The sequence below is a fragment of the Protopterus annectens genome, chromosome 4.part0, assembly GCF_019279795.1.
Source record: "Protopterus annectens isolate FY-2018-M chromosome 4.part0, PAN1.0, whole genome shotgun sequence".
Taxonomy (NCBI): Eukaryota; Metazoa; Chordata; order Ceratodontiformes; family Protopteridae; genus Protopterus; species Protopterus annectens.
The window spans coordinates 1,333,340,841-1,333,353,958 of record NC_056733.1 but is presented as its reverse complement, the minus strand read 5'-3'; positions in this window follow the sequence as shown (position 1 = coordinate 1,333,353,958).

Here is a 13,118-nt window from a genome sequence, read left to right as displayed (position 1 = left end):
GACAATCATGTACTAAGCTGTCCATATCTGAACAAAATGCAACATGGTCATATCTGCACAACTGGCCCTCAACCAGTCTGGTGTGCTCACTATAAACATTACAAGCAGTGATAGGACTGAAACTGATCATACTGTCCACCACAGTGAAAGTTTTGCACCAGTACACTATACAGCAATACAACTGTTTGGTCAGCAGGAAAGGATGATGACAACTGTATGCAAACTATCCCATGCCGACCCTGCAGGCACAGCATAATGCCTGTTAGGTTCAGACACACAGCAGTCGGGCAGTAAGAACACAACCTGATGTCCAACACTCAACTGTACATGTGATATATAGATGGCGTCCACACACAAACAGAAATGTGGTGGTCCACAGATCCAAACATAAGGAAAGGTCACACCGGGCATGCTCGCACACTTAGATAAATGAGATGTGACAGTCAAGAAGCCATACAGACTGTGAACTGGGCATGCTCACACACTTAGGCCATGTCACAGTTCAGCAGTTGCACACACATATCTGGCATTTCTATGTGTTAACACAGGAACCTCCCACAATACAGACATCTGCCCAGTGCACACAGTGAAGTTACAACAGAGACATAAGTAAGGTACTGGATCCCACTCATATGCAAACATCTCCCACAGTACACACGTTGTTTATAGAGATAGGGAAGGCTATGGCAATAAAGACCCACAAATAGTATATGAGCAACAGATACGTGCATCTGACAGGTAAACATATGGCTGTAGAGTGCAATACCTGACCGTTGTCCCTAGGGAATACAGAAGGCTATCCACAGTGTATTTGGCATCTGCCTCCACAGTACAGTAGGCCACTGTGCCTGTGCAAAGTTAATGCATAGATATGCTCTCCCCCTTACTGATGGATAGTAACAGATGTAGATATCTCTTCATCCATAATGATGTCAGCACACTATACATATGTCAGGAGCAGAAATTATACCCAGTAATGTGAATAGGGCGCTCCGCTACTGCGTCTCTAACAAGTGTCATAATATAGTTAGGTAGAGATTTGAATTCTGCAAGTGCCCAGTGTGTGTGTGACTGTGTATGGGGGAGTAGTGTGTGTACGTCCATGTGTATGAGAAATGTCCCTTTTGGCATCCATCCTTGGATGGCAGTCATCCTTCATCAGCCTCACAATTGAGTACAATGGCCCCTGTGGGATGTACCTCAGCAGACACCTCCATCAACTGGAAAGACCCCAAAAGTACCTCACCAGGAGTATCAAAGAGCTCGAACAGATGCCATGTGTTGGCTGATTAAACAAACTGCAGCCTCACAATTGAGTACAATGGCCCCTGTGGGATGTACCATAGCAGACACCTGCAGCAACTGGAATGACCGCACAAATACCCCACCAGAAGGATTGCAGAGCTGTAACAGATGTCATGTGTCACCTGGGTAAAGTAACTGCAGCTCCACACAGTGCCATACTGCCTGGCTGGAGGTGAACTGTGCCTGATGTTTAGAGCCATGACCAACCTGGTATCAATGGACATTTGGCACCATGTAAACACTGAATGCTGGTGACCTATGCAGCTGACATGCCTGAACCCCAGCACAGACATAAACAGTACATGCTGTACTGATTGGTACACAACCCAGAAGCTCACTCCACTCACGACTAAACTCCCACTACAGGATATCCAGGGAGTCCCCCAGTGACTGTCATCCAGAGGAATCATGATGACTGGATGGGAGATGGCAGGTGTACCCTGGATATCACCTGTATGTCATGGGTAGACAGAGGCACAGCACACTAACCGTGACATATGTCATGGCAAACACCAGTAAATGTGTGTTGAAGGACAAACACTCTCTGACTAGCATTACAAATTGACTAAGGCACATGGCCATTGTTTGACACTGTCCACACAAGTTGTGGAATACAATAACAATGTTGGACAATCATGTACTAAGCTGTCCATATCTGAACAAAATGCAACATGGTCATATCTGCACAACTGGCCCTCAACCAGTCTGGTGTGCTCACTATAAACATTACAAGCAGTGATAGGACTGAAACTGATCATACTGTCCACCACAGTGAAAGTTTTGCACCAGTACACTATACAACAATACAACTGTTTGGTCAGCAGGAAAGGATGATGACAACTGTATGCAAACTATCCCATGGCGACCCTGCAGGCACAGCATAATGCCTGTTAGGTTCAGACACACAGCAGTTGGGCAGTAAGAACACAACCTGATGTCCAACACTCAACTGTACATGTGATATATAGATGGCGTCCACACACAAACAGAAATGTGGTGGTCCACAGATCCAAACATAAGGAAAGGTCACACCGGGCATGCTCGCACACTTAGATAAATGAGATGTGACAGTCAAGAAGCCATACAGACTGTGAACTGGGCATGCTCACACACTTAGGCCATGTCACAGTTCAGCAGTTGCACACACATATCTGGCATTTCTATGTGTTAACACAGGAACCTCCCACAATACAGACATCTGCCCAGTGCACACAGTGAAGTTACAACAGAGACATAAGTAAGGTACTGGATCCCACTCATATGCAAACATCTCCCACAGTACACACGTTGTTTATAGAGATAGGGAAGGCTATGGCAATAAAGACCCACAAATAGTATATGAGCAACAGATACGTGCATCTGACAGGTAAACATATGGCTGTAGAGTGCAATACCTGACCGTTGTCCCTAGGGAATACAGAAGGCTATCCACAGTGTATTTGGCATCTGCCTCCACAGTACAGTAGGCCACTGTGCCTGTGCAAAGTTAATGCATAGATATGCTCTCCCCCTTACTGATGGATAGTAACAGATGTAGATATCTCTTCATCCATAATGATGTCAGCACACTATACATATGTCAGGAGCAGAAATTATACCCAGTAATGTGAATAGGGCGCTCCGCTACTGCGTCTCTAACAAGTGTCATAATATAGTTAGGTAGAGGTTTGAATCCTGCAAGTGCCCAGTGTGTGTGTGACTGTGTATGGGGGAGTAGTGTGTGTACGTCCATGTGTATGAGAAATGTCCCTTTTGGCAACTGGTACTACACAAAATATGCTGCATATTCCACTGTCTAAACACTGATGATATCAGCACCCTATAAGTAAAGCAGGCGAAAGCAATCCCCCCAGTAATTCAAATAGTGAACTCTGCTAATGCGTCTCTTACTAGTGTCATAACATAGTTAGGTAGCGGTTTGAATCCGAGAAGTGCCCAGTGTGTGTATGACTGTGTATGGGGGAGTAGTGTGTGCAAGTCCATGTGTATGAGAAATGTCCCTTTTGGCAACTGGTACTACACAAAACATGCTGCATATTCCACTGTCTAAACACTGATGATGTCAGCACCCTATAAGTACAGCAGAAGAAAGCAATGACCCCAGTAATGCAAATAGGGCGCTTCGCTAATGTGTCTCTCACTAGTGTCATAACATAGTGAGGAAGGGGTTTGAATCCTGCAAGTGCCCAGTGTGTGTGTGACTGTGTATGGGGGAGTAGTGTGTGCAACTCCATGTGTATAAGAAATGTCCCTTTTGGCAACTGGTACTACACAAAACATGCTGCATATTCCACTGTCTAAACACTGATGATGTCAGCACCCTATAAGTACAGCAGGAGAAAGCAATCCCCCCAGTAATGCAAATAGCGCACTCTGCTAATGCATCTCTCACTAGTGTCATAACATAGTTAGGTAGGGGTTTGAATTCTGCAAGTGCCCAGTGTATGGGGGAGTAGTGTGTGCAAGTCCATGTGTATGAGAAATGTCCCTTTTGGCAACTAGTACTACACAAAACATGCTGCATATTCCACTGTTTAAACACTGATGATGTCAGCACCCTATAAGTACAGCAGGAGAAAGCAATCCCCCAGTAATGCAAATAGTGTACTCTGCTAATGTGACTCACACAAGTGATCTAACATAGTTAGGTAGGGGTTTGTATCCTACAAATGCCATGTGTAATTTTGTCACACAGTTTGTCCATGTGTGTGGGGTGTTGTTTCCAATATTGCACGACATACATTATATCAGTAATGTCAATGCACATATGATGTATGTGCGTGCCACCTACACATATGTACCTGTGAACTGCAAGAGTTCCCATGTCCGAAGCCTGCCTCATGTGAATACATGGAATATGCATCAGACAACTGTATGACTGGGGTGTTCTGTGCAGGGGCTGCGTGTGGTATGTGACTATACAGTGTGGGTTGTAGATGGTGTCATCCCACCAGCGAGGGATACATGATTGGTCTGGAGCATATAGTCCACATGTTGGTGATGAATAGGTGCAGAATGTTGTCACCACTTGTGGGAGTGGTAACAAGTTGTTCCATAGCAATGCAGGGAATGAATGCTAAGACACCTTCAGATAGGGTCTTGCAGCTAGAATAGTGCTCACACTGTATGTTTGGGTAGTTGCAGTGCAACCATATAATGGTGTGTGTAGAGACCATCATATTCCCAGTGTTGTCAGGAAGGCCAAGTGGGTTTCCTGGGTATGGGAGTGTGGTGTGTGCCAGGCTATGAACCTGAAGGCAGTCTAACCCACTGCGTGTTGCACATGGAGAGGCTCTGATGCTTTGTGCAGTGCCACCAACCTGGGGGTGTGTGTATCTGAGGTGCCTTTGGATACATCCCCCCTGCTCTGTTTTGGAGCATGTGTAGGGGATGACAAGCATGGTATCAGGAATGACCTGGCACTGATGGTGTGCACCTGGGAGCCTTGTACCAGAAGTCTGTTACTGCACGGATATTGCTTTACCCCATGCTAAGGACAGTTTCCACTGCATGCATCTTGAGGTTTACACTGCTGCTGTTGAGAAGCATTGCTATTAGTGTCCCATCCCGTGTGCTACCTGTGTAGGTGGCTATGTAATGTCAGCCTTGCATACAAAGGCAGTATGTGTGTAGCAACAGCCTCTGCCAATATACAATGGCCCATGGGTGACAGGTGCAAGCTGTCCCAAGCAAAGCAATGTGGCATGTCCAGCATGTAATCCCACACTGACAGGCATTGGATCCCCTTTGGATGTCACTGAAAGATACGTTAAGTGCAGAAACCGATGATCCTGTCTACATATTGTGGCAGCATTCATGGTGAGGGTGAGATGCTACCCAAAGCCAGGGTCATACCAGCCTGTGCCATAACCTCAGAGAGCCCCTCAATGTCCCCTAACATGTAGTCCAGGGAGGTGCGTCAGAGGTCATACACACTGGCACAGAAAATGACTGAGTCATACTGCTACATGCCTTGGAGTGACTGCTTTGCTTGTGTTATGTGGTGGATCATAGTGCCCGACGGGCAGCTCAGCGTGACCGTCACCTTGTTCAGCCTGGGAGCAGGACCACCGTGTACGTGTCAATAGAGGTACCTCATACAACCGTAGCAGGTGTGTTGTCTAGCCGTATGGCCTGACACTGATAGGCACAGAGGCTTTGTGAGCTATGTGTCGCATGTGCTCTGCTCTGGCGTAATGTTTGCTTGTGTGTCTGCTTTGCAGGTGTCAGCTGCTCAGGCAGGATGCTATTCTGAGAGCCCAATAATGTACCTGTGTGTGTCTGTGTTTAGATTGTGGTCGTGGCAGGTCTATGGGAGACTGGTACTGTATTCACTGTAGTATCCCATTCCACCTGACAGGGAATGCCAGTGCTGTGTAAACAGAGCTTAGCCCCCAGTTTGGCTATGTGGTTGCATCTCTCATATGTGCTGTACATGTATGGGAAGGGGAGAGGGTTGTCTGTGTACATGAGGCAGCTGTAACATTGCCACATGACTCACAGATTCAACAACTGGACCTGAGAGTAGATCGACAGGTGACCTTTGCACATGCTACCATAGCATTGTGACTCCCACACTAAGTAACGACACATAGGGCCAATGGGGAACAAGGTACTCAAGGTGACTATGTGAGGGTGTAGTGCTCCTGAATTGTTAGTGCTGGCATATATGAATGCTGTCTTGAGCAAATGTGAGGTACATCATATGCAATGTGTTACAGGCAAGCTACATGCAAACAGGTCAAACAGTGATGTTCTGTCAAGTGACACATGGACATCAGTACAGTAAGCAACACAGATGTCACTAGGGATCCACAGAGGCACTGTATATCTGCACCGCAGGTGGAATCAGTGTTTCAGGAACATAACAGGCAAACATGCATACAAACAAAGCTACAGTCAGCAGCCCTGTATGTAGACTATGCTACAACAAACAAGGTGTACGACTTCCAGTATGTCACAGTGCATATATGCAGGCACTCTAAGCCAGTACCCAGACATTCCCAGGTCAGATGGGCTGGGTCCAGACGCAACCCCCACAAGTGTATAGACCACGTACCTTCGTAATGTTGAATAACTGGCCTGATACCCAAGTGCTCATACCTGTAATAATACACATCTCAAATAACAGACACTGAGCCCTCACTCAGCAGTTCCAGACGTAGTATGATGTATGCGACCTGCCCTGGCACCACAGTATGCTTGACATGTATGGACACTCTCCCTCCTGTCATAGTTAGTTCTGTGTTTTGGTGCTGTTATGCATGGTATGAGGTGTGACCTTGTAGTGCTAGTGTGCTCTTGTGAGCACTGAACCTGCTGTGTAGTACTGCACAGATATCAACATCCTGAAACATCTGCATTGCAGAGTCATGTGTGGACAACTCGCAGTTGACATGGCCATCATTGAGTATCAATATGTACATTGTTGAATCCCCTGTGCTACCTATGTAGGTGGCCATCCCTTCACAGCCTCACCACCAGTATGCAAAGATGTGCAGACAGAACACTGTGGTAATTAGTATGGGTGTACAAAACAATACAATGACATTCATACTGTAACTGCATCAGGCATGCTGGTATATACCCACAATGCTATAACTACACTGTACTGTTGTCAACATCATACTATTACAATACATCTATGTAGCCACCCGGTGCATCAGCACCATGTTAACCTGTTCCTGCACTGATCTTACAGATTGCAGGAGGTGGCACAGTTTCATCATATGCACAGGGTGTGTACCTGGTATGCCTGAGTCTGCCACTGATACAACCAATTGACATGTCTGTGTGTGTGTGTTGGTGAGGGACAGCAGTACAAGATGGGGCTATGTTGATGCAGTGTGTGCATGTATGCAGTAGCCCTAGGTGTTATCACTTTGCATGTGTGTATGAATGCACACAGTCCCACCTCATGGCTGCCATATACAGGTGTTTGTGGACAGCCGCAGACTGTACCTGCCAGGACATACAGATCACTGTCTGTGGCCATGGACACAGTACCTGTGCCTGGCAGGGGTGCTACGGACCATATCAGGTACCAATCCAGACTGGGTACTGTCATCAGAAGCAGGTGTTCATTGACTGGAGACAGGTCCCTGTTGGGACTGTCCAGCACCACGTGCACATGGTCTCCTGGGGCGGTCCGATGACAGCATAGACCCAGCATTGCTGGGGCTGCTGCTGGCACTATGTGAGTGGCTGCGGCCATGTTGTCGTCCATGACGGCTGCCAGCTGCTGCTGTTGCTGGCATACGGCCACGTCGACGCTTCAACTGTCCACCATTGCCCTGGCTCATGGACATATAGTTGTGGAACAGATCTAATGTGTCCCCCCAACGTCTGTCAATGACCTCGGTGAAGTTGCGGATGGCAGCTGCAACATCATGCATACTGTCATTCATGGCTGTGCGACATACTCTCAGCTCCCTCAGACCCTGTCTGGTGTACCGTTCCATACGTGACTGTGCCTGAATTACAACCCGGAATATAGCTGGGGTTGAAAGACGTCTGTGGGCACGTCTGACAGGGGTGGTACACCCACGGATGCTCCCATGAGAACCCATGACATCTGCCTGTGTGGTACCGTGTCAGGGCCCTGGCCATGGCTGCAGTGTGGGGATGCATATGCCACTGGTACCACATTACCCTGGTCAATGCCCACTGTATCCTGTCCATCACCTAGGGACATTGGTGACAAAGGATGTATGGGCAGGATGACTGTGCGCATAGATGGGGTCGACAGCTGTGTAGTGTCAATTGGCTGACCAATGATGGACCCTGGCACACCTACCTGTGCCATTACACAGGTATCATCATCACTATCCACAGCAGCTGGTTCAGGTTCCCTGCTGCATGACACCAGAGCAGCACCAGAACCTGTGGGAGTAAGACAGGAAACACAGTTTACAATGTGTACACAATGCCACCACTGATGCACACATGCACACATGCACACATGGGCAAATGGGCACATGCACACATGCACACATGCACACATGGGCACATGCACACATGGGCACATGGGCACATGCACACATGCACACATGGGCACATGCACACATGCACACATGGGCACATGCACACATGCACACATGCACACATTGGCACATGCACACATGCACACATGCACACATGGGCACATGCACACATGCACACACCTCAGTATATGAGATATCAACCCACAAACACAAACACACCTGCAATCAAACACATTGCACTACTGCTTCAGCCTATTATTACTATTAGTATACAGAGTAGTGAAGGTAATGGTATTACACACTCACCAGCATGGCTAGGCTGCCTTGCTGTTACACCAGAGGGACCTGCGGAAAAGAGACATTCATCGTCAGTGGGCACAACTGTGCCATTGACACTGTGGGCATGTTACAGTTCAGTAATGCAACAGTTAGCTTCCACAGGTGTACAGCAGATAATGAGGTTATCACTAATGCACAATAATTACAAAGATAACAGCTACAAATCGAGGACACACCACACACATGCATAACCTAACAGTGTACAGAATGGTCACTATACACATGGCATGTTACCTGCACGCTCTGTGTCCTGCTGCTGTGTGGCTCCAGCCTCCATCATTACACATGTATGCTGTTGTTGCTGCTGTGCTGGAGCCACAACACTCAGGAGTAGTCCCTCCAGTCTGGTGAGGGGGGATGTCTAGCCACCCCACCACCTGTGGCAAGCTGCTGCCTGTGGATATCTGATGCATGCTGATGGACATTTCTAATTAAATCACTGCAGTGATGGCGTACCTGCTCATATGTCCGGTTATGTGTGCCTATGTCATTTACCCGACGGACCAGGTCTTGCCACAGTGCAGCCCTCTCCTGCTGGTTCTGGCTGGTGTGGGAAAAGAGTACAGTGAAATCTCGCACCAGGCTCTGGTGTATCTCCTCCTCTTCTGCAGCGGAGTAGACTGAGTTCCACTGGTGAACCATGTCCCTGAAAAGGAGAAGGGAAATATGTCAGCAATATCTGTCAGCAGACTATAGCACACATAATACACATTATACTTGACTGTAGTGATATAACTTAGACACCATATATAGCATCTGTCTGTCTATTGGGGGATACACATGTACATGACCAGATATCAGTGCTCATGCAACAGTACCGGGCACAGTCCATACAACAGACTAGTATACTGCAGCAGTCAACACACTATTTCAGGTACAATACGCAACCCCACACTGGGGGTTTGAATCAAGGTACTGTATGGGGAACATTATCAGCCCATGCACTGCACACAATGCATGTTACATATTTCACTGGTACTGCACACTACTCTTACTTGCCATAACCCTACCTACACCACTGTCACATACAGGGTAACACAGCACAACATATGGCAATGTAGTATGTGTTGATCGCAATACCCCACACACCTGTCTCTGGCCTCACACCATGGACACACACTACCATGACAGACAGACAGTCATGGTGAGCAATCACACCAGTACACAACATGTACCCAGTCACTAGCACACTCATTCCACCTCACATATTCCATTTGCAATGTGTTAATGGGTGTGCATTGCATCCTAGGTAGGTAGTGTGCTTTTGGCCCTGGGCCTACAGCAGCATACTGTTATGCTATCCTGCCCCTTGTGACACGTGTTATGATCGTACCTGCTCCTTACAAACAGTTACACAGGGTAACTCATATGGCATATTACCTATCAGCATAACATTCAGTAGGGGTATGTCTGACATCTACTCATGGGGAGGCTTGCTTCTTATTTCTGTGTGGTCTACTACAGGATATGTCATATCTGTGGGTAGGGTCCCATACCTCCACCATGTGCTCTATACTGCAGTGACAAGGATGACAGACATAGGTAATTTGTGTTTTGGATGTTGGAGGTGTTACCATGGTTGGGAGACAACTGTCATGGGTGTGACCGAACTATGTATATCCAGCAGTGGTAACCTCTATGTAGGTAGTCTGTGTGCACTCTGTGGTGTTTGAGTGCATTGACACAGTTACTTGCATATGTCTGCGTCCTTCACCATATCTGTAGCTGTCATGGGAGGTACATACTGTGTAGGACATTGTGGGGTGTGGAGGGGTACAGTGACCTACATGTCCATAGCTGACACACCATGTCCGCTGACACATTCCATGTACAGGTATTACAGGACTAGTGTGCCACTGTGTGTATTGATGTGGAGCCTAGTGTACACTTGTTGACTCTGTTCCCCCCTGACACATGCAGTGGTGGGCAGGCATGTACATATGTGGTGGTTACTGGTGTCAGTGTTTTTGAATGGGGTATGGTACTCCAGTATCCACACTGGTGTTCACTCCATGCCTGTGACACCAGACACCTGTAGCAAGACATCTGCACACATGTGCCTCACACAGTCTATATATGTATATATATATATGTAGATATATATATATATATATATATATATATATATATATATATATATATATATATATATTGATATATTTATATCTGTATATGGATATATATCTGTTTGTATATATGTATATATCATATGTATATCTAGATGTAGATATATACATATAGATGTGGGGAGAGAGGGAGAGAGAGTGAGATAGAGACACAGGGCGAGTGTTAGTGTGAGGGGGTGGGACAGAGAGTGAGAGATAGTCATATACAGACATGTCTGTTGTCAGTCAGATCTATCTGTATATGTGTAAGTCTCTACAGATATCTATATATGTATGTGTGTATTACATATATCTGTACATACATATTCTACCAATCTCGATGTCTGTGCAGTAAGTGAGAACCTGGTTCAAGGCTCCTGAGTGCACACCAGCGGTACCAGGCTATACCCCGTATCATGCATTTTGGCCCCAGGACTCGGGACAAAACGGACAGGGAGGGTGTGTGTCCATATTCATGGAGGACACACACACCTCCAGGTTAGTGGCAACACATGAAGCATCACAGACCATCCAGGTGCAGATAACCATAGGCAAACCTGATATACAACTGGTAGCATGTTACAGACCACCCTCCCGATCTCAGGGACCACAGTTGGCCTTCCTGTAGACATTGGAGGATATGAATGTCCCACCACACACCATCATATTGGGATAGTGTGACTACCCTAACATACACTGGGTGCATTATTCTACCCCAAAAACCCTAGCCCAAAGGTTCCCGGTATTCACTATGTCAAATGCAATGGAACAGCTAGTCACCTCTCCCACAACAGGAGATAATATACTAGACCTGATCATCACAAACATGGGGACAATGTGATACACACTGGAAGGATACCCCTCACTAGTCACATCTGACCACAGACTAATCAACCTGGATATGCATATACCACCTCCCCCACAACACAGCAGACTACAGTGGGAGACCTCTCACATGCCAAATTTACACGTCTTATAACTGAGTTGGTATCCTGAATGCCCACTGGGCCAGTGTAATCCACTTCCCACAATGCAGACACCCTCACGTATGCTTCTACAGACATCTCCAAGAATGCATGGATCATGCAATCACAAATGGAACCATGACCCTCTCCACCAAGGGCAGGCGTCCTGTCTGGTGGACCCCAGCATTGAACAACTAGTATAACAACAGATGGTAGCTACTGCACGGCAGAGCATACTTCCATAGAGCTATGGCATCTCTCATCAGCAGTAGTAGACAGATGGGTTTTGTCATACAAACATGCAGGGCCAACAATGAGAGGGACATTGCTATGGTCACTACAGATAACCACAAGGCCTTCCTCTGCTATGTTACACACCTGGGTGGGAACCCTCAGTTGTGTTCACAGTTAGTTCACAGTGACATACGCTACACTGAACACACAGATAATGCCAACAGTCTGGCAGACAGGTTCAGTGCAGGTTTCTACACTCCCTCACCTACACATGTGGAATTACTTATCCCAGCTGACTGTAACCTCCCTGTCATCTCGGATGTCCAGCTGGGAACCATCCTCAGTGGATCTGTAAACACAGCAGCAATGGGACCCAACGGTATTGCGGGTTGCATGTTACGTGAACTGCAAGAGGAGCTACACATGCACATTACAAGCTATTCAGCCGTAGCCTTACTACAGCATATGTACCTGGACACTGGCATACAGCAACAGTAGTCCCACTCCACACAGGAGGCACCTCTACAGACCCTGGTAACTACCGCCCCATACGCTTAACCAGCCTGGTCTGCAACACTATGGAAAAGATCATTATGGTACCCATACACAGAGACATTGGGGACTTAGACACTTGTTCCCACCCAGTTTGGCTTTGTAGAGGGCAGATCCTGCCTTATGAACCTGGTTGACCTTTTCAAATCAGTCACTATAGCCATTTCTGAGGGCATAGTGGTCCATGCAGCCTACCTGGACTTGCCTACAGCATTCGACACAATACCGCACTCTGCCATCATAGACATGATCAACAGCTAACATGTAAATCCATATGTCACATGATGGGTTGCAAACCAGCTAACGGATAGAAACTCTATAGTCAACCTCACTGGCGCCATGTCAGACTCAGAGCCAGTCACATGTGGTGTCCCACAGGGCTCTGTCCTGGGACTACTCATGTTCGGCATATCATTCTCAGATGTGGAAGCAGACATGGGAGGGTAGTGGCTGACAATGTTCAAAGATGACTGCATACTAGGCTCCATAGGCAATACACCTGCTGACACATACATCCTACTGACAGGCCTCATGGACACCAACAACTGGTGGCGGAGTCATGGCCTGACACTGCATGCCACGTAATGTATACTCATACGCTTTTGGACGGACAAGGTACCTACATATTATCACAT